The sequence below is a fragment of the Solea senegalensis genome, linkage group LG18 (assembly GCF_019176455.1).
Source record: "Solea senegalensis isolate Sse05_10M linkage group LG18, IFAPA_SoseM_1, whole genome shotgun sequence".
Lineage (NCBI taxonomy): Eukaryota > Metazoa > Chordata > Actinopteri > Pleuronectiformes > Soleidae > Solea > Solea senegalensis.
Window position 1 is genome coordinate 14,456,075 of NC_058041.1, and position 20,971 is coordinate 14,477,045.

Sequence of the window (20,971 nt, forward strand, 5' to 3'; positions counted from 1 at the left end):
CATCTCATGGAAGCGTCTTTTTCAGTTTTCAGATACAGATACAGAAAACTTTATTAACCCCGAGCGGGTAGATGAGTTTCCACAGTCCACTGACCACACACGCGCATTCATACAAGATCAATCTTGAGTGTCAAAAGGAACAGTTTGGTGTGTGGGAATTTATTTGATTTATTTTAAAAGTCAAACAAAAAAAAAAAAGGAATATGAATATGAGCGCCTATAAACAAGAAAAAAGACCAGCACAAACAAAAATGTTAATAAATGCTCGAATGAATAAAGCAAAAGTGCAAAAGAAGCTAGTTACATTATTCATTTTCAGTTTCACCTTCTATTCATCATCACCAACATATAAACACATTTTTAAGTCCAAAACTACATTCAATATGTTTTCCCTATGTCAAATATCATAAGGCTAGGTTTCCTCAAGGCCAATGTCAAAGAAAAAAAAAGAATACACAAATAATAAATAGTATAATAAAACAAAGACACCAAGATAAACTGCCCCCAGTCAGAAGCATGATCAGTGACCCTGCTGCCAGTCTGCTGTTATTGAAATTTTCACAACGAGCATTCATAATAAGACGGGTATTAGGTATAGATTTCCTGTAATGGCAGTTGCTGACAACAATCCATCCTCCCACTGAGCTATAATGCAAAGAAGGGATCAATGGTGGATAAACACCAGGCCTCCTTATTTGAAAGTCGTTCAAACAAGCGCCATTTCCAGCCTCTAATGGGTTTGTTTATAAAGACCACCTGGCTCTAAGGCCTGTCTAGACAGACGCTGCTCTCGGCCTCGTGTGTTGGCCATGACGGACAAAAGCCGTGGCTGCGATGGTTTAATATACATATAAATATGGACTTTCTTTAGTCTGTCTGGGTTAGATGTGATTAGCGGACACTTGACAACGGATAATTAGTTTCAAAACAATACAACCGCAAAAGTGCAAATCAATTTGCAATATGCATCAGAAAAATCACAATAGCTCAAATCATCCAGGCCCTAAACTTAAGCCACAACGATTAAATGCATTTTCCAACCGTTTCTTATGTGATGTCAAGGTTGTTTCAGATGTCAGTCAAAATCCACCCCAACCCCCCCAAAAAAAATCATTCTCGAGGATGTTTTTTTTTTGTTGGTTTACAGTAAAACATTCCTGCCCTTTTTGCTACACAAACACTTTTTTTCCCCCCACTGGAGTGTGGCTTCCCCATGTGCTTTCTCAGAGGATCTGGATTTAATAAACACTAAGTCATGCTAGAAACATCTGCAGGAGGGTTGTCCAGCTGTGTGACTTACATTAGTTTAGCCCTGCAGCCGTTATAAGATGAAGAGTCAGTGTATGTGACAGTGGCGTTATATACAGCGAAAAGCAAGGGGAAATTTGATTTGTTGTTGTGGGATGCGTTTTTCCTTGATTATTCATTTCTCCTATATAGTTTAATTTTTATTTAACGTTGAAGCTACAGTGCGTTACTAGATCTCTTGCCGCCTGGGGACACAGGAAGTGACAAACAGAGGTAACGGCGGAAAAACTCAAAAAAAGTGAAGTTTCAAGTGACGTCTACTGCTGGAAAAACCTGTTGTTCAGCAGTTTGACGGGAATAAGCGCTTATTATCGTCGCCCGCCACTGCGCCGCTGCTGTATACCAACAAACACTCCCTCAGTCAGGTCTGATATTTGCGTTTGACAGAGCCCGTTTTCAGACGACGGGACGCCGCAAACAAATAATGTCGCATCATTTCTGCTCCACAGCCGGCACAACAGCAAAAAAAAATTAAAAAAAGAAATCATCAAAAGTTACAGACTGCATTTTTAAATATAGCAACAAATTAAAATAGATATACTGTACTTTGAAGTGCAGATTTTTGTTTTTCTTTCGAGATTGCAGCCTTCTTCTCGTGTCACCTCTGAGCACAGAGTCCTTTGAACACGCGTGGAAGCTGGCCTAGTCTTTACTCTCTTCAGGATGAAGTACCAAACAAACAAAAAAAAAAGAAAATCGACAACACCCTCAGGAGTAAGTGTTTCATCCTGTCCGCGGACACGTCGACTTGCATTTGTAGTGAATCTCACAGGTTGCGAGTATCTCCGAGAGTTACCGTTGTCTAAAGTCGAGAGAGTTTGGGATTTGGCACTCGGTCTCTGAATGAAATTGCGTGTGAGGCGTCTTCCCCTAGGGGGAGAAAGGGAAGACGGCGAGAGAGTGAGTCAAGGAGCTTAACAAAAACAAGTTTTTCTTGTTTTCTGATTCTTCTCAGTGATCACTAATTACAGACTGACACAGCTTGTCTTAAATAGTACAAAAGGAGAAGAAGAAGAAAACATGAAAAGGCATTAAATACCCTGTGTAATTGCCGCTATTGTGGTGAGTTGGAACAAACACATTCCTGACATCCTCCTGGGACCGCTGTGTGTTTGTGTGCGTGTTGTGTTTTATTAAACAGACAGTGAGTTTTGGCGTGATATTCATTAAGTCTTTGAAGTTGTGGATTATGTCAAATATTCAGACAGTGGCTGGGAGTTTTGCAGCAATCTTACAAACCCCATTAGAACAAGTATTGGCATGCAGATTTGCTCACGATGTGCCGATAAATTTGATGGGAATAAACACGGACGCTTCGGTGTCGATGGAAGGTTCAGACAAGGCCCGCGGAGCCCCGAGTAGACTGAACTCGTTGCCAAGTCAGCGTGTGGCACAACTGCTCCTGCTGCTACTGTTTTAATGGCTACGTCCAGACTCGAGGCAAATTAGATTTCATCGGGGTAGACTATCTGCATTATTAACCGTGCAAGTGACTGGAATCAAACTTGTGCGGCGGGATGTGAAAAACACGCTCGAGTTTTTCAGCCTCGAAGCGCATCAGAGCGTCTAAAATAATTAACGCATGGCCCACCAGAGGGCGCTATGAATGCAGTTTAGCGTTTTGACGCCGTTCTGTGCGGGTGAAGGGAAGGGAAAGAAGAATCTGATTTTATTTTTTTATTATATTTTAAAAAACTAATCTGGATAAAAAGTGTCCATCCAAAGGCCTAATTTGTTGTTGTTGTTGTGTGTTGAGAGCATGTCCATCCTGTTTTACTCCCAACCTCTAGTGTAAATGATGCACTGTCAACAAGGAATTTAACGCTTGTTACTATAATTTTGGCCTGAAACGGAATGCACATGGTCGCGCTACCACTTCTCTATCCTATCATTTTGTTCAACCTCAAAGCAACAGTATGTGTGTGTGTGTGTGTGTGTGTGTGTGTGTGTGTGGGGTCCTCTTTGCATCTGTGTTTCACCGGATTGTGAGAATGTTGAAAGCAACAAGGTCACAGCACTCGGCAAAGTTATTCCACTTCAGAGGTTCACAGTAGTTCTTGCAGCTGGAATCAGCGAGGAGTTGAGAGCTAAAGAGCGACGAAGAGGCAGGCTGCTCTTATCACAGTGTTGTTGGGTTTTTTTTCTTCTTTTTTTTTTACCCCAATTCCAAACATGTCCAGCCTTTGTTAAAGGTTTCATACAAAGCAGAGAGTATGAGGCATCTTTATGCCTTTTCTCTGCTGTTGGAGAACCATCAATCTATTCACTGTCCACCGCTTATACTTAAAGAAAAAACAGTGGTTGATTTTTCAGTTAGTATTATTTTCTCTATGGACTTTATCATGGAATTATTGCTTGTGCTGCTACTTTATGTCACATTTTCCCCTAATCTACAATATTAGAACAATACCATGGTATGCTAAGTCAGCATTTTCAGTAGTTTTCTGTGTTAGTTGGGAATGCTGAGTCAACAATTAAGTTGAGAACGCAGAGTCAGCACTTCCAACTGTTGCTTCCCTGCTTTTCTTGGTGAATTTCAACAATTTATGCACCAAAAAAAAAACGACACTCTATTTGTTTCACTCATTGAGTTCTCGTGACACAAAAAGCAAGTGCACTCTTGGCCTTTCCAACTGCATTTTGTGTTCTAGTGTCATCTAGTGTCTGTGTGCCCGGGTTTGGACAGAGACGCGAGTGTCACACTCCGCGTCAAAACTGTCAACAATATTTCAACGGAAATCTGAGAGATCCTGTTCTTGGAAGTAAAAGAACATCATCACACCTACTCCAGCTACAAAATGACACACTCTTTACTACTTTCAGATGATGATTATAATAATAAGTATCTTCACATTTAATGTGGATGTAATACAGGTTATTCACACCACCTCCAGAGAGGGTTGGGAGGCTTGTGTGACCTCAAGCTGAACTTTTCCCCTGCAGATGAATCCTGTTCTCGTCTCCGCTCGTATCCTTACATCTTTGAGGGGGCCACCATCTCGCTTGGCTTTGTGCCCCCCCACCCCCACCCCCGCAGATTCATGCAATTCTAAAAAGTAGGTGTCGGCTTCTGTATACAGTAATCATTTTGGACATGTCTGAGGCTCAGGAGAGCAAAGTCTGTTGCTCACGTTTCTAGACTCCTGGATCATTAAAATGCCTCTGGCAATGCACGCCGCACGTAAGCTGTTTCTTGTCTTACACTTAGTTCTGACATTTCATTTTGGCTCAGCGCAGTCAGATCTCCTCTGAAAAGTCCAAATAAGGTGTTTTCTGCCCAAACGTCTTTTTTTTCTTCTCCACTCTCCCTTGCTCTCGCCGCCCCTACATTTTTCTAAATCAGCGTGCGCTATTAAAACAAAGCCAAACAAGGAGCTGCAAGTCAGGCAACAAACTTTGGGAAATTGATTCGTTCGGCTGTTGTTTTCACAAATTAAATATTAACTTTTCTTTCTTTCTCTTGTTCATTCTTTCTTTCCTTACTTACGTTTTCCACCGCGCCAGGCATAAGACACGGTTGCCTGGGTATTGTTCGTAGCGGTTTCACGCCCAGGATAATGAGAAAATTCGGCACGTCAACATTAGTCGAAGAAATCACATTCATGCAAGGGCGAGGTTGGTTAATTTGAAATTCTACCAGGGGGGTTTATGCTTTCTCTCTGCTTCCCGAATAGAAAGGCAGGACGAAAGAAATTGAAGAAAGCAGGAGATAGGAAAGCCTTTTTTTTCCTTTTTGTCTAACTTTGTCACTGGGGTGCACATTTGCTTGACACCTTTTCTCTGGCTTTTTGCTGTCTGCCCAGTAGGGTTGGTAAATGACTTATATTAAGGTCGCTGGTGGAGGTGAGGGTTGGTGTGTGTGTGTGTTTGTGTGTCCTGTCAGTATGTGCTATGGCTGGAAGAGAAAGGTAGGTCCTGTTCAAACCTGGCATTAACATCCGGCCCTCAGGGAACCAACTGTATGTGCACAGCCTGCAGAATGACTGTTTGAGTCACAATCGATCAGACCTGGCCTCAGTCACACCTGGACTTTGTGCAATCCGCACTCAGGATGTTAATATCAGGTCTGAACGGGGTCATAACAGCTCAGCTGGTCTCAGGCTCACCACAACTACAATTCGTACCATGCTGTTGTGATAGTAGCGTGCTCCCTGGCACTTTGATGTTCATTTAAATACACTGAGGATAGATAACTGGAAGGATCTAAATTCGGTAACATAGCCAGAGCATATTAGGATAATCTTCAAGGGAGTGAGGATCAAATGCAACTCAGGAAATGTGGGGAAAATAAATAAATTAACATGTTTTAGGAGACTATCCGCACCAATTAGAGAACTAAATTTAGATGCACTTGGAAGTTGCTGACAACTTTACACAGACTAATCACTGCTACCACTACCAGAACATAATCCACTACTGGAAAGTGTACTTTTACTCATGTTAATCCTGAAGTAACATTGATGGCGTTCATGTGCGTGAGGCTACCATACCATAGGCAGCAATGATATTGTTATGTTTCTAAAGTGTACTTGAAGGTGTGTCTGAACGGCCGCGCGGTAAGCAGATGGGAAGGCAGCACTTGAAGAGGCGCGGACAAAATATGTGCACAAAAGTAGGTAAAGATGAAAACACATTAAGCCACGGCCGTGCTGTGTATGCGTCCAAAAACCCACTCGTGTCCCATTAGGCTGACGAACGCCACCAGCCTGGGCAAATAAATAAATTGGAGTCCATCAGTGGACTCTCATTTTCGCTTCATTACTGGAGGTAACGGAATACATTAAGTTACCTTCGCATGCGGAAAATGTGTTCGCCTCAGCGTTTTAATCTACAGAAGAACCTTTTCCTTTAATGAGCGGGAATTTTATAGTACACTGCATTATTCAATTAAGGCCCGGCTGCGGCAACGCAGAGGGAAAGTGGAGGGGTAGAGAGAACGACGGTAGATGGAGAAGGAGAGAAAAGCGAATGAGCAGCGCAGGGCATGATGCAAGTGGCGTGAAGAGAGTCAGTCCCAGCCAGCTTAATAATGCAAACCCACCTACACACGTGTGCGTGTGCACACACAATCACGTAGCCTTGCCAGTGGCAGCATCGCCATTGCTGCATATCAAAGCGGAATAATATCGTACTTTGGCTGGATGTTTTGGCGTAGCAAGCATTAGCGCTGATGACTGTGGTTGAATTGCAAATGTCCTCGGCTTCGGTGGATTATTAGAACCGCTGTGAAGCATTTTTCTTTTCTTTTTTTTTTAACCATTTTATTCTATTTCTAGAGAGTTCAACGTTTCTGGGTTTGAAATGGTTCTCATTGGATATTTGAGACCGTCTTTGCATGCTGCTGCACAGGTTACTGTTTGTGTTGTGTGCTGTGACAGACGTGTATTTAAAAAGCAGGCAGGTGCACAAACATGCTGCTGCTATATAGAACACTTGTCAATGGCGCCTTCCCGCTCCGTCACTATGTAAAGCAATAAGCTTGGTTTCTTGAGGTCCCTGAACAAATGAGCACTGATTAAGGCAGAATGCTTCAGTGCTTTCCTATCTCTCCCTTCCATGCACACACACACACAGCCATGCATATGCACAAACAGGTATACACACAGAGTGCTGTGAGATCAGCACACTGACCCCGGCGTTTGAGTTGAAAACCGCGCTTAAAATAAAACGGCGAAAACAAAAACGGGTTTGACTCAAACTGGCATGTGCAGCGGCAAGATTTAGAGCAATTTCTCTCTTCCAAACAAAAAAAAAAAATCTGGAATCAGAGAAGCAGAAGCTGGGACACAGTCTCACTCAGTGGCCAAATGCGGGATAAGAATACAAATGCCCGTTTTTCTGTGTGGGAGAGAAAGCAGAGCTGACTGGGACTGCACATAAAGCACACACACACACACCCCCCAAATCCGCTAAAGGTGCTGGGGGCCGTCATGTACGGAGCGGTAAATTGATCATGACACAGCACTGTGGAAAGAGAGAAAAAAAAAAGAAAAGAACCCCAAACGTACAAGCATGTCAAAGGCACAAAAGATGAGGCAGAGAGAGAAAAGGGAACACACAGACCGCATCATTTTTTAACATCTCCGCTGGATAAGCGGCGGCGGAGATTAATGCGTTGGCGTCTTTATATCGCCACGCATCCATGTGTGCGGATTAACATGAGCCAAGTTGCCGCCATATGCTACACACGATGCAAAATCAACCCTCTGTCAGACCTGCATGAGCCCACGTTGCGTTTAGGAACGGCTCTATACTACTTTTTTTCTGTCTGATATCATTCAGATATCCCATCCGTGAATGTTTATCAATATCGATATTAGTCCTGTAAAGCATTTTACCTCCTCAAGCTAGCTGCACCTAGCTGTGTGGGTGGCGGAAATCTCGGTTTACATCACGTTGCTTTTGTTTAGCGAAGCATTTACGTCAAAGATTTGTTTTGCCGCTCTGTCTGTAACCGTGCTTTACTCCTTTTTACCAATATCAATGTCGGGTTGTTTGCCAGTATCAGAGTAATACCAATGTGGCGCATCATACTGGTTCATCCCTAGCTATGTTGCTCCTATAGCTAAGTGTTAAATTTGGTTACATAGCAGGATCTGGCTGTGCATACTGAACCAGAAACATACTTGTTTGAAAGTGTCCACTTGACTAGATTTGCTGTATTTTCTGGGTTAAGCACTCCCTTTCTTTGAAGTGAACGTCTCTGTCCCACAGCGTGCAAGTATTAGGCTCCCATCCTTGGAATACTAAAGGCAGAGCGCTGTAAAAGAAGAAAAAAAGAAAGAAAGAAAAGAAAAGAAAGTCTCTCTTCATCTGTAACTGCTTCTCGACACACTCACATACTGGATAGCGACCATCTGAGTAAACTGATTGAGCTGATTTCTTTGTTTGGACTGGACTGTCAAGCCTATGCTGAGGATCACTAAATATGGAGCACGCTCACTGCAGTTGTGCAGCAATGTGGCCATGTCTGTGTGGAGAGGATTGCGACGGTGTTGGTGGGCTGAATGATTTGGGGAAAACACCTAATTGGGGTCGTATCGCAGACGGAATTCAGTTTTCAATACTTTTGTCAAGCTTCGGTTGAATATTGTATTTGTTTTAAACTGCAATGGAACACTACCACGTATGACATGACTGAAATAATAACTACTCTACATTCTAATGTAAAGATAACATAGCTATGTCGATGAAAGCTGAGTGAAATGCTTCCTTTGCTACTCTGACCTGGCCTCCACACCATTGGCACTCTGAAGCGATGCGTGCACTCAGGCTGCCCTTTGATCCGCTCGCCTTGGCCTCCCATGAACCCTCAACTCGATGCATTCCTGCACTGCACACTTCTCATAACATGGGAATTAAAGAGCAGCCTCAGTCGACAGGGTTAAATAGAAGCCGTCACCCCATCATTATTACTCCAAGAGGTGATGAGGCATTCAGTCTCGGAGTGGTCTGTGTCTTTTATCTGGGAATTTCAGTGGGGTTTTTATTTTTGGTCACAAAAACCTCCTGCTGAGGTATTGATGGATTCCTGCAGACAGGTGCACATATGAATACAAAAGCGAGCCATTGTGTCAAACAAGCAAGTGCCTCCCTCTCTGTGTTTTCTCTCTTTCATTCACATTTTGCCTTAGAATTCGGGTGGATTATTTAGTGCTTGTTGAGACGGAAGATTAAGGCAGGAGTGCCACCAAGTTCGTGCTGCAGCTTGTGAGAAAATCACCAAAAATCATGCGACGAGGGATAGTGTGTTCGCGCTGTTTTTTAGGCGTTTCAAGTAACAGTGGTGGAGATAAATGCAAACATCACAGGTACATGAAGTGGTTGCTCTGGCAACCCGTGTACACATCAGCAGGCATATTCAAAATTCTCCCGAGAAATTGTCTCGGTTTTGTCTCTATTCATAAGACACCCTCAACTCCTCCAAGTGATGAGGTTAACTAGTGAGTTGCGAGCGGTGATTCTTTGTGTCTCATACCGAGAACTTTCTCTTTTGTCTCGGTTTTGAAGGGCTGTCATTTTCACTTTTGTACATCCAACAACAAAAGGAAGTATGTTGAGGTGCAGCTCCTCCACAGCTTGCCTGTCCAATACATGGAGCATACGTCAGTGTTTCACAGCCGAAGAACCTACGCCCTGCTCCTTCGTCTCTCCAGTCCCCTTTCCCCCTACTCTCCCAGCCAATTACCAATTCCCTTTTGAGGCACAATGACATTGGGTTTTGACAGCTGACATTTTTTTCATCACTGAACTTTTTTTCTCCAGCCGTATTTCTATATCTCGCCATGCTTTTTCTTTCTCTCGCTCTTGCTGTCTGTTTTGTGAGGATCTTTAATCTCAGCTCAAAGACAGGTGGGGTGGTTTGAGCTGAGCGCTTAAATGAAAGCCCGTGGAATTGTAGGTGCCTCTTTGACCTCGGGTTCTCCTTCCTCGAGAGCATGCCTCGTTACTGGCAGCGGGATGTCACCTCATCGCGAGCCAGATCAAACGCCGTGTGAAGTGCGCGTGCTTGCAGGCTAGTGCACGCTAGCGTGTATCCGCCAGAATCCTATTAGAACATCCGATAATGTCAAAAACTGACAGGGGAAAGAGATAAAAACCCTTCACATGGACACATTTGAACAAACTTTTCAGGGTTCAAACTTCTCCGGCAGACCCAAAGTTTTAGCCAAGAGGATCAAATTCCCTTCACTTGTCATTCTAGCTTATGTGTCTCATGATAACCATCTGCAATTTACGACCTAAAGGTCAAAGGCTGCACAAGAAAGACTAAAGCTAATCCATCTCCCAAAAAAAAACACTTAGTGACATTGTGAGTTTGGAGATAGGATACTAATAATTACTAATACTTGCAACATGTTTGTTTGCTGAAACTGAGATTTGTGATTGTTCAAAGAAACAGTTTTAGCTATTTGCTACGTAGCGTCTTTATTTTCTCTCCCCCTCGACCTTTTTCTTTCACCTATTTGTTTTGTTTTCTTTTCACTCCCCTTATTCAATCTGTTCTCAAGCCGGCGTTTTTTCTTTCTATCGGTGTGGGAACAGGTCAAGGGCAGGAAAATGATAACATTCGCTCATTCTCTGGTCAATTTAGGAATGCGGCCCAATTGGGCGCGCGCAAACACACCATATTGATGGACGAGAGGTCTTTCTCCAAGGGTGTTAACATGATTCATGGCTCCTTTGTGGCTATTAGTCGTACACACACACACACACACGAATGTTCACACACGCTCGCAACCGTAACTGCGATTGAGCAACGCACTCTTCTGTCAACACAACTCTTTATAAGGGCAGATGGATTCCACCTCTGGCACTTGACTAGTAACAAAACCTACTACAATGTTTGAATGTCACCAGCTAGAAAGAAACACAGAGCATTCAACACATTGCCTCCAGTCAGTCACGGCAGGTGGAAGCAGGTTCAAGAAGGTGTGTTTATACACAGACAAGCTGCCGCACACACACACACACACACACACACACACACCCTGACACATGTCAAATGCCTCTGATAGTATTAGCGGTTAACACATTCAGTCACATTCACTTCAAGTGAAGTGACGCGGCGACTCTTTGTTGATGAATGTTGTTTTTCCGTCTCTTAAGCAGGCATACATCAGTCCTAGCAGAGCTGCGCAACTTGCGTGGGAGGAAAAGAGGGAAAACAAAAGCAGACAAAGATGGAGGAAAAGGAATTGAAAAGTAGGAGTGAGACGAGGAAGAAAGGGCGATGAGGGAACATGGGGAAGGTAAACGAGGCAGAGAGGTAGAACAGTACTGATGACGGGGAGAGGGAAAGCGTGGGGGAGGGGCCCGGGGTAACAAAGTCTAAAGCATTTAGGGAAATGCCTTCAGGGCAAATGCACTAATGTTCCATCAGTTAGGTTTGTTTAGGAGCTTTCTTCACTGCCCTCTTGTGAAACACTGGAAGCAATTAATTAGTAGTGCATGATGGGGGAAACAAGAATAAGTGTATCCTGCCACATTGCGGCTGCACTTGAGCTACCTGCATGCTAACATACTCACAGTGACAATTCTAACGTGAGGGGATTGATGGGTGTGTTGTACAACCTCACATTACGAATAACGCGACTATTCAACACAGAACTTACTCAAACAGCTGATTTATTTCACCTCTAATGTAACCGTTCACCTCAGAGTAGTCCGTCAATTCTTTTTAGCACAGCCGTTAGCTTACAAGATGGCGCCGAGTTAGGTATAATGATATTCAGTATTAGTTTAGTCATCTTACTGCCTTGAAACTAGAACTGAGTCCATATTTAAATGAGTGGGTGGAGCCAGGAAAGAGGCAAGAGGTCACTGTACATTATATTCGGTATCACTTGATAGTCTATGTAAGCTCCTTTTTCCTTTCCCTTTGTCCAGACCCCACTTCATCATTTCTTTCCGTTTATCTCTCCTCCCAATCTCCTTATCTCGTTCTCCTCACCTTAATTTCCTCTCGAGATCACACCACAATAAGTCTTTTTCATCTTCTCCTCCCTCTCTTTATAGCACTTTCTTTCACACACTACGCGAGACATATTTTTTTTTTGTCCCTGCGCTGGATGCTATATTTTTGACCTACTTTTACTGAAAGACTCAAAGGAAAGATTTTATTTTCCTCATTCCCCAAAAAAAAAATTTGAACAAAGCATTTTCAAACTGTTCAAAATCCTCACCACATCCTCTATTGTGCGTCCCTCAGTGCGAGTTATTTAAGATGACCGACGAAGTTGATGTGTATAACTGTTCCCATCACCACTAAGTGAATCCCTCTGCTCGTTCCTGATTTGCGATGACACTGATGGTGAAGGCCGCCAATTTCTCAAAACCAGTGTATTTCTTTTTTTCTCTCCACATGCTCAAAGTTTGTAATCATTTGTCGCCACAGAATATGAACTTCGCACACATTTGGATTGCACTATTTCTCTCAAGCTTCTTTTTGCCCAATTACTGCTGTCTGTGACCATGGGAAGGCTCATGGCTCTCGCATTGGGTGATGTCCAATGGAGTTGATCCCCTGCTCTGGCCAAGGCCATCTGTGCCTGTGGGTGTTGTAATGAGAGAAAAATGTCTACTGGTCTCTCCCTGAATCCCCAGTCTCAGTCATTGTGCGTGTGCACGTGCTCTGGAAGACAGCAATTTGGTTTTGGCCTTCCATGTGTCTCCGACCTCATAGCCCCTATCTCTGCTCATGCTTGCATAACATTGGGGGGTGACAGAAACGGGATGAAAGGATAAATATATAGGTACATAGAAACGTAGAAATGAGCCGAGGTACAAGCAAGTACTATGTTGCTGTTCATCTGCTGCGTTAGATTTCAGAGATACGGGAAACTGTTCTGCTTATCCCCACAAGCTAATCCCTTTAGACAAACATCCAATCGCTCAAAGCATTAAAGCACTACAGCTCATTGCAACACATGTGTCAATGTACCACATTGTCAGTATATGATTGTTTACAATCTTTATACATATATATATATATATACAACTGATATCATGTTTGAGATTTTCCTGCACTAACAATTTGGCTTAAATAGATCCAAAACATTGTTTTTGAACCAGGCCATAATAGAATGGAACACGATAAATAGTTTTCTGTATTTCGTATAAGGAATTTAAAAGATGTAAAGTTATTTGTTGGTTTTGTTTTTTATTAAAAATATTGATGTATAGCAGAAAATATCTGAACATCACTCTAGCCATAACTCATAACTCGCTCTATACTACATCACATTGGTTGGAGAAGTCTTTAAATTGACTTGGACTCATGTGTAGATGTGTGTGTGTACGTGTGTGTGTGTGTGTATGCCCGGCTCTAAATCCCATAGTGGCTGCCTTCCCATAATAATGATGCTATTAAACCCAGCGCTTAAGCTGACTTTGCTTTCCTTTTCCCTCCTCCTTGCCCCTCTCCCCCCTACCACCACCATTCTCCATCTCTCTCTTACTCTTTTTATACATCCCACTCTTTCACACACATACACACACACACTTTTAGTTGACCCCCCCCCCACACACACCCTACCCCATGTGCCCAATCCCTCAGTTTCTTCCCCCACTGCATTATTAGTGCGTATAGCTCTCTCCTGGCTCTGCAGAAGCCATTAGCTGAGATTAGCAAGCGTAGGAATCAGGCTTCTCCCTCTCTCTCTCTCTCTCTCACTCACTTCATTTCTTTTTTCTTTTTTTTTCAGGCTAGCCATAGCCTCCGTGCTCACTGACTGATTACCATCCATTATAGGGTCTTATTGTGCTGACAGAGGCAACTTCAGACCTTAGCCCTAGCCATAAAGAGAGAGAGAGTAAGGGAGGGGGAAAGACAAATTCTTATAATTTTAGACACACTTCCCATAAGTGTAATGTGTGTGAGTGAGAAAGAAAGAGGAGGGGGGTGGGGGATTTGGGATGTTGGCATAAGGGATTTGGAAAGAGGAAGTGGCTGTGGGGGCGTAAAGCCCCATAAATGTGAAGGGAGGAATCTGAACTTGATCTGGGACAGTGTTGCTTGTTGTTTGATGATTGTGATGGATGCCAGTGCAGTCAGGTGCACATAGGGAGGCTCACTCCATAGGGAGTGGTGTTAACCTTCTTAGCGAGGCATGGGGGCGTGCGTCCCCCACTGCTACAATCACTCGGTCAGGTTGTATCTCGAGCTCGTACGTGTCACACATTTTTGCACACACACAAACCCCCCCGCCCCCAAAAATACTGCAGAGAAGGTGGCAAAACTGTAATTCTGTTTGTTTCGAAACATAAAAGAAATGGAACTTTCAGCAGGCTCATTTGCTGGCTGCTGGTGAGACAGAGCGAGATGGAGAAACAATCAGAGGAATTTTGTAACTTGAATGGAACAAGAGTGGGACGGAATATCAATCATTTCACTTAACTTTTTCTCCAGGGTTGCTTGACCCCTTCTTGGTTGTGGATGTGCGAGTGAGTGTGTGGGAATGTTTCCCATCTGTTGGTCGAATAAAAAAATGAAATAAAAAAAACTGCAAAAACTGCACAACTAATACTGAATATGATTATATTACTACACCAGCTTGTAAGCTAAGGGCTGTGCTAAAAAGAATTGACGGACTACCATGGGGTGAACCTTACATTAACGGCACCAGAGGTGCAGTGCTGAATAAACAATCATTTCCAATGGTGGTCTCTTTTGACTGGGAACACTCATGGCACAGTTCCAGCACAGCTTGACTTGCACATCATCTTATGCTTTTCCATTCGTGATAGTACCTGGTACCTGGTACTAAGTGAGCTTAGCATATACTATACGTGACATGCCGTGCTGGAACTGTATAGTGGAAAAGTGCCATAAAGGTCGGATTAGGTTGAATAAAATATGCTTGCATGTTTGTCAAACTAAATCCTGACTTTGAAAGTACATGAAATGTGTTTGTACACCTGAATTGGCACCACAATATGACCGTGAGTTGAATTACTATACCATGCCATACCTTCAATCAGACTGGACCGAGCCGGACCGCCGCAAACCCTTTCCCCATATATGCATAAAAAATAGAGGGATGCTCTCTGTTTGACCCAGCATGCCTGCAGTGAATAATGTACAGCTCATGAAATGTTTTTTTTTTCAAATTGCGTTTTCTGGAAAGTGCTTTAAAAGGTTTCATTGGTGGTTGGGGGAAGTGGAGGTTAAACAGTACAAATCCGTGTGATTTTATATAACGTGTCAAGGGATTTCTTTCAAGCACTGGCAACTCTCCGCGCTCCCCATCATGCTCCCTTTCTTTATCTATCCATCTAGTATGTGCCTGTGTCTCCCTCAGCTTCGTCTTCGGCGGCTCACTGAGCTGCATTCCAATGAGTCTGTCCCAAAATGCCCTGTCAATATTCTTGACAGATCTTCAAAGCGATGATACTGTAACACTGCAGAGGCAAATGACAAGCGGTGACAGAGGTTGACCTGAGTTTAAATCTGTATTAAGGTGTGTTTTTTTTGTTTTTATCATTTAGAGTAAAGAGATAAGAGTGTGTGTTTGTGTGTGTCTGGGTGTGGACAATTTGCCTCTGCCGTCGATCAGCTCATGGTCATGACCACGTCTGTAGCACAACCCTCTCACAAGACCCGGATTAGCATACTGTCAATCATGCCATGTCCCTCTTATTCAAGTGGAGACCGCATCACTCCGCTGTAAAAGAGTGTGTTTGCAAGCACAGTGCGTCTCCACACGTGCTCATATGCGGCGTGACAAGCTGTCGTCGGTGCATATACGCGCTCACCCCAGGCACTGGTGAACATTAACTTCTTATATTTGTGTCCATACATTAGCACCTTCTAAGAATGTATCCCCCCTTTCATCTTCACTTTCCCTTGCTTCCCCCTTCAACCCCCCTTTCCTCTCCACATGCAATCTTCGGATCTCTCCTCGCATCCCTCACTTCTGCTTAGCCCTCTGCTTTATTTATAAACTGTTTCCTCTCCCTTTTCGGCCCCTTTTCCACCAAGCAGTACAGTTCAGGTTCAGTTTCGGTGTGCCCTGCGTTTGTGTTCCGTTAACGGAGCCGTGCAGTCCCAGGTTTTTGGCACCGCTGTGCTTGGTGCTTGTAAAGGGTGGAGCGAGACAATCAAAGCTTGTCTTCATTTTATGCCAAGAAGAAAGACGTTCGGTTCACGGTGTCGCCTTCGTACTTTTTTGTGGACAGCGGTGGGCAACACTGTGTCGTGCTGGTATGACCTCATGCTATTCACAAATTCACACAGTTGAAGCAGCTATCACCATCTGGCCCATGTGCCCTGCAGTGAAAATATAAGCCAGGTCAAACTGCACGATGGCGAACTGAACTGCATTGCCCTGCTTGGTGGAATCGAGGCTTTACTCAACCGTTTTGTTTTTGTTTTCAATGGATGACTTAATACCACTTTTTTAGCTTTCAATACAATACCGACACCACAACACTGACTTTCTACCATTACCATCAGTCGACTGCAATATTCAACCTCTTGTAAATAAGAAGAGATTATGTCCTTGTCACACGATGATGATGTTGCAGATCTCTCTTTACAGCATGCCGGCTTTGTTTAGTGAAGAATTTACACAATATTTAGGGTTTATGGATTGTATATGGTTATATATTGATAGCTGATACAATGGTTTTTGCCTAGTATTGCCGAGTATTGTATTGGCTCATACCTACTTTTTTTTAATTCTCTGCTATCTCTTCCATTTCCGCACTCTTAATACTTTAAATCGCTCTGACTGCTCAGCAATGCTGTTCTCTTTTTGCTTTCCATCGCTCAACCCCCTCCTCCCCATCTCTCTCTCTCTCTCTCTCTCTCTCTCTCTCCCCGTTTCCCGTCTCTCTTTCTCTGCCTGTTTCTCAGCAGTCAATAATGAAAATTGCTTGCTACCTTGAATGGATTATGGGTGTGCGCGGGGGCCCTAGGTAGTTTGTTTGAAGGCGCAGTGGTGTCAAATGAAAAGGCCAGGCCATTTTCTACCTGCCACAGGCCCTCTGCCTCCATCACACCGTGCACACACACACACACACACATACACTGGACGGGAAAACAACAAACACGCATTATAAAGTCACATGAAGGTGCAGAGTCACATGAATAGCCACATGATGAAAACAACCGGGGATAACCAAACTTGCGCGCCCATCTGATCAGTGACACAAGATCAAGCATCGCCACGCTCAAATGCTCCCACCCCCCTCTACCTTTTCCTCTCCCTCTCCCTCTTCCTCTCACTCTCCCTCCGGTCATGTATTATGAATGTTGCCTAATTACGCAGCCCAGAATTCTTCATATAGCCTGGCACATGTATTTGTTTGCCTTGTATCTCTTTGCCTTTCTCTTGTATGCAAAACCCTTCTGTGATAGAGTTGTTTATTCTTTGGCTCTGCCTCGCCGTGATCAAACAACGAGCAGATTGAACAGGGACGGTGTGTGATTGATGGTCAATCCTCAGGTTGATACACACCAAGAGGCTGGATGAAGTAGTAGCACATGCTAGCAGGGCTGTGCGCCTCGCTGCGTCTTGTGGAATCTAATCCAAGCCACATATGCTCGGGCTGCACGGCAAATGTAAATGTGTGTTTTGTTTTCCTGTTAGCCTGCCATCTTGATTATGCTGCCCTGTTTGCTGTGTGTATTTGAGAGTCAACATTGCGCCACAGCTTGATCCTCTGCCGCCTTTTTCTTTTTACGGAATTTGTATTTTTCTCCTAATGCTGCAGTAATTGCCTCAAGCGGTGACTCATAAAAAAAAAAAAAAAAGAACCTGTGAGTGGGAGTATGTTTTTTTAAATTTTTATTATCATTATTATTATTTGGTCAAGCTCTGATTGACGGCTGCTGTGTACAGCTGATGAAAAACAGTACTGCATTAAGCGTCGCATATTGCATCTTCCTCCAGAAAGTTTAAAGTCGCCGCATCTGCTTGACAAATATGTTAAGACATCATTATTTCAACATTAATGCAGCAAGAGAGAGGAACAAATGGAAGGGAGATGGTGAATCTGAATGAGTCTGGCTGTTTTAATGTCACATCCACTTAAACGCCACGTCCGTCTGGCCACAGTGCATATGCGAGGATGTGAGCTTTCCCCCTCGTGTTGTGGCGCATGTGGGAGTATGTGCGTTTTTGTGTTGGGTATGTGTGGATGGAGGCTTTTATAAATTAAGGGTTGTGTGCATGTGGGATCTTCGTTTGCGTGTACAGAGGCTCATTTCGGAGCCGTCTAAGCAGAATGTTGTTTTTTTGTCCCCCATTTTGGATAATGTAGGATCAAATTGAGACATAAAGACATGACAAATGGAACCAGGCCTTTATGGAAAGAAAAGAAAAAAAAATCATCTGTTATCCTCTAAATGAGAACATAATAAACAAAACTGGCATTGATTATTAACTCATGGTTATTAACTTAACCATTAAATGTTCACTGGCGTTATAAGAAGGGTCATTTTCCCATAGACTTCCATTCAATATGAAGTCTTTTTATAACCAGTTGATTCACCCATGGTGGCTAAATGCTACTTCCATCCTATGTCCTGGGCTTCAATATCTTTATCAATCTACTTCTTTTAAAATGACTACAGTAACAGTAACTGGGACAAATCAATGCGTCTTTTTCACATCAGGTCTTGGATGTAACAATGAGTGTCTGCTGCTGTCACTTTTAAGTTTGCAAAACAGATATGCTGCAAGGATGAACAAAAAACAACAACATTATCTTAAAGAAAAAGCAGTGATTCCTGTGAATGCAAGAGAAGCTTTGGGGCTAAGATTTCACAGCCACTAATAAGCATTCAGCCTCATCTCCTCCTCTGCCTTGTGGTGACTTGGCTGCTAATGTGTGACTGACAAGCCTCAGCGTCTGTGTTGATTGGGGCAGTTTAGCAGGTTGGCTACACACACACACACATACACACACACACAAACCACTGATGGACAGATCTGGGCTGCATGCGTGGGATGGGCGTGTCCTCTCGGATTCGCACACGCACGCTCAAATCAAAGTGCCAAATAATTGTCAGATGCACTGCACAGAATGAACATTAGTTGACGGATTATTCCTTTAAAACACTTGTGGATATTCCCTTCTGCTCACACACAAACCACATGACTCCATTTATTATTATTATTATTATTATTACGCGTACGATTAGTCACACAAGTTTGAACGTTGCCATCTGTGATGCCTCCTCTGCCGCCTCACTCTGCCGCTAACAGCTAAGCTAGCAGGTGAGTCAGCAGATTTGTCTGCGGTGTCGTGGCTTGAGTCGTCTATTTTCACAGAAGAACAACATATGTCATGTGTCAAAATAGTGTTCAAAGCTTCCTCTGGTGGACCATGCAGTGATTAGCTCAGATGGTCTGATGCTCTTCTAGATGTATTTTTTGACCTCAATTGGGATTTTAAGTTTGAAATTTCTCCCTCAAATTAAAAGGGATATTTGAATTTCAGATAAAAAATGACTAATTTAATGTTTTAATTTTCACAATTTCTCCGTGCAATGGCCCTGGTTAGATGATGGCTGCGGGGGGTTGCCATGCTGCCTCTTTTCGTTTGCCTGCTTGAATTAGCCCAGCAGGGACCTGTGTTTTTTGTATTATTATTTATTGGTCCATTTTTAAATGAATTCCATCCATCTATTCCTTAGTCTACTCAACGACTCCCTCCCCCAAGAAACAATCAATATACGTATTAGCTCTAAGCAGGCAAGCAGACAGGAAGGTTAAGAGGTCATGTATTAGAGTGCATTGCAGGTTAGACTCTGACTGAGTGGTCATTGCTAATGATCGCTATAGGGCTACTGTTAACTCATGTCTGTGTCCAACAATCAAATTTAATTTTAATTTAATTTTTATTATTATTGTTGTTTTTGTGGTCTACAAAACCATCATGGACTCAACTCTTATCTGTGTTTATTTAAAGTCTACTCAGTATCTTAAGCAGATAAGAGCTTGGCGATCTTTAAATCCTTCCCACAGCCGCTGTGGTGACTTCCTAGTGGAAATGACAACAAATGGCACATTGATGATGTCTCTTGCTGCATCCGGCATTTGAATTGCACAAAAACATATGAGGTACAGGAATCCCCGCCCTTTCATGTCGACTCACAGCTGACACAGTCTTGTTCTGGTGTTATCATCGGCGGGAACAGGACCGGTCGTTTTAATGGCGCGAAGCACAGGCAGGGTTAATCAAAGATCTCACAGCAGCAAGTGAGGCATTGCTAATCCACGTCTGTATGTAGGATAAATCCACAGAATCCAGATGCATTTAAGATTTAAGCTGCACAACACACCCTCAACGTGCTGACACAGATGTCCTTTAGTGATCAAAAGTGAGACAAAACGGCAAAGGCTCAAACGCTAATGCATTATTTACGCAAACAAATACACATGTACGTCTGCACAGTGAAATATTTAGCTCTCTAAATCACAAGCGGGTGTCAATGTGACCAGACCTGCCCGTGGTTTTCAGTACACTGTGTTTTTGGTAAGTGTGGCAATATCAATTACTTAGTCCCCGAAACAGGGGATTTGTCCAACACCAAAGGGAATCAGTATCCAGCAAATGACTTTGGTCGCTTCTCATTTAGCTGCACAACTCTTAAAAACCCGGAATGTTATTTTATTCATGCGGGTGGTCGCCTTGCCTTCGCTGCCTCTCATAAATTCCTCAGCCCATCCCTCCTCCCATCTCCGCTTTACTCCCGGACTCTCAGCCTGCTCTCGGACACTTTTGCTCCGCAAGGACCTCAGCGAGGGCTCAAATTAATTTCAACTTGTTAATTCCCTTTGAAAAAAAAGAAGAAAAAAACTTGTGTGCAGATGGGTAAAGAGAAGAAGGAGAAGAACAAGGAGAATTAAAGAAGCAAGCTCAGTTGCTGTTTGAGTTTCTAATTGCCAGAGCCCAGAATGTGACCTACAGATGTGAAATTCCCCTATATGATGAAATATTAACTAGATTGTCGGGGCTTGACGAGATCAGCTGCACGGGAAAGCACAGTATGTCGAGGGAAAACGAGAGAGCAAGGAGGCAGAGAGTTGGTGGCGTTGCGACTCAGCACGGCTGAGGTTGATGGGGTCGTGTAAAGGAATGTGGGAATGAAATGGAACTCATTAGAGAGAGCGAAGGGATGACAAGAACCTTTATTCACATGTCTGTGTGT

The 20,971-nt window shown here is 43.3% G+C and overlaps 1 protein-coding gene across 1 annotated transcript in view; it reads left to right on the forward strand.

Moving 5' to 3' along the window:
• Window positions 1–20,971, forward strand: part of LOC122759000 (protocadherin-7-like) — a 54,807-nt gene that overhangs the window by 20,628 nt on the left and 13,208 nt on the right. The window lies entirely within an intron of this gene.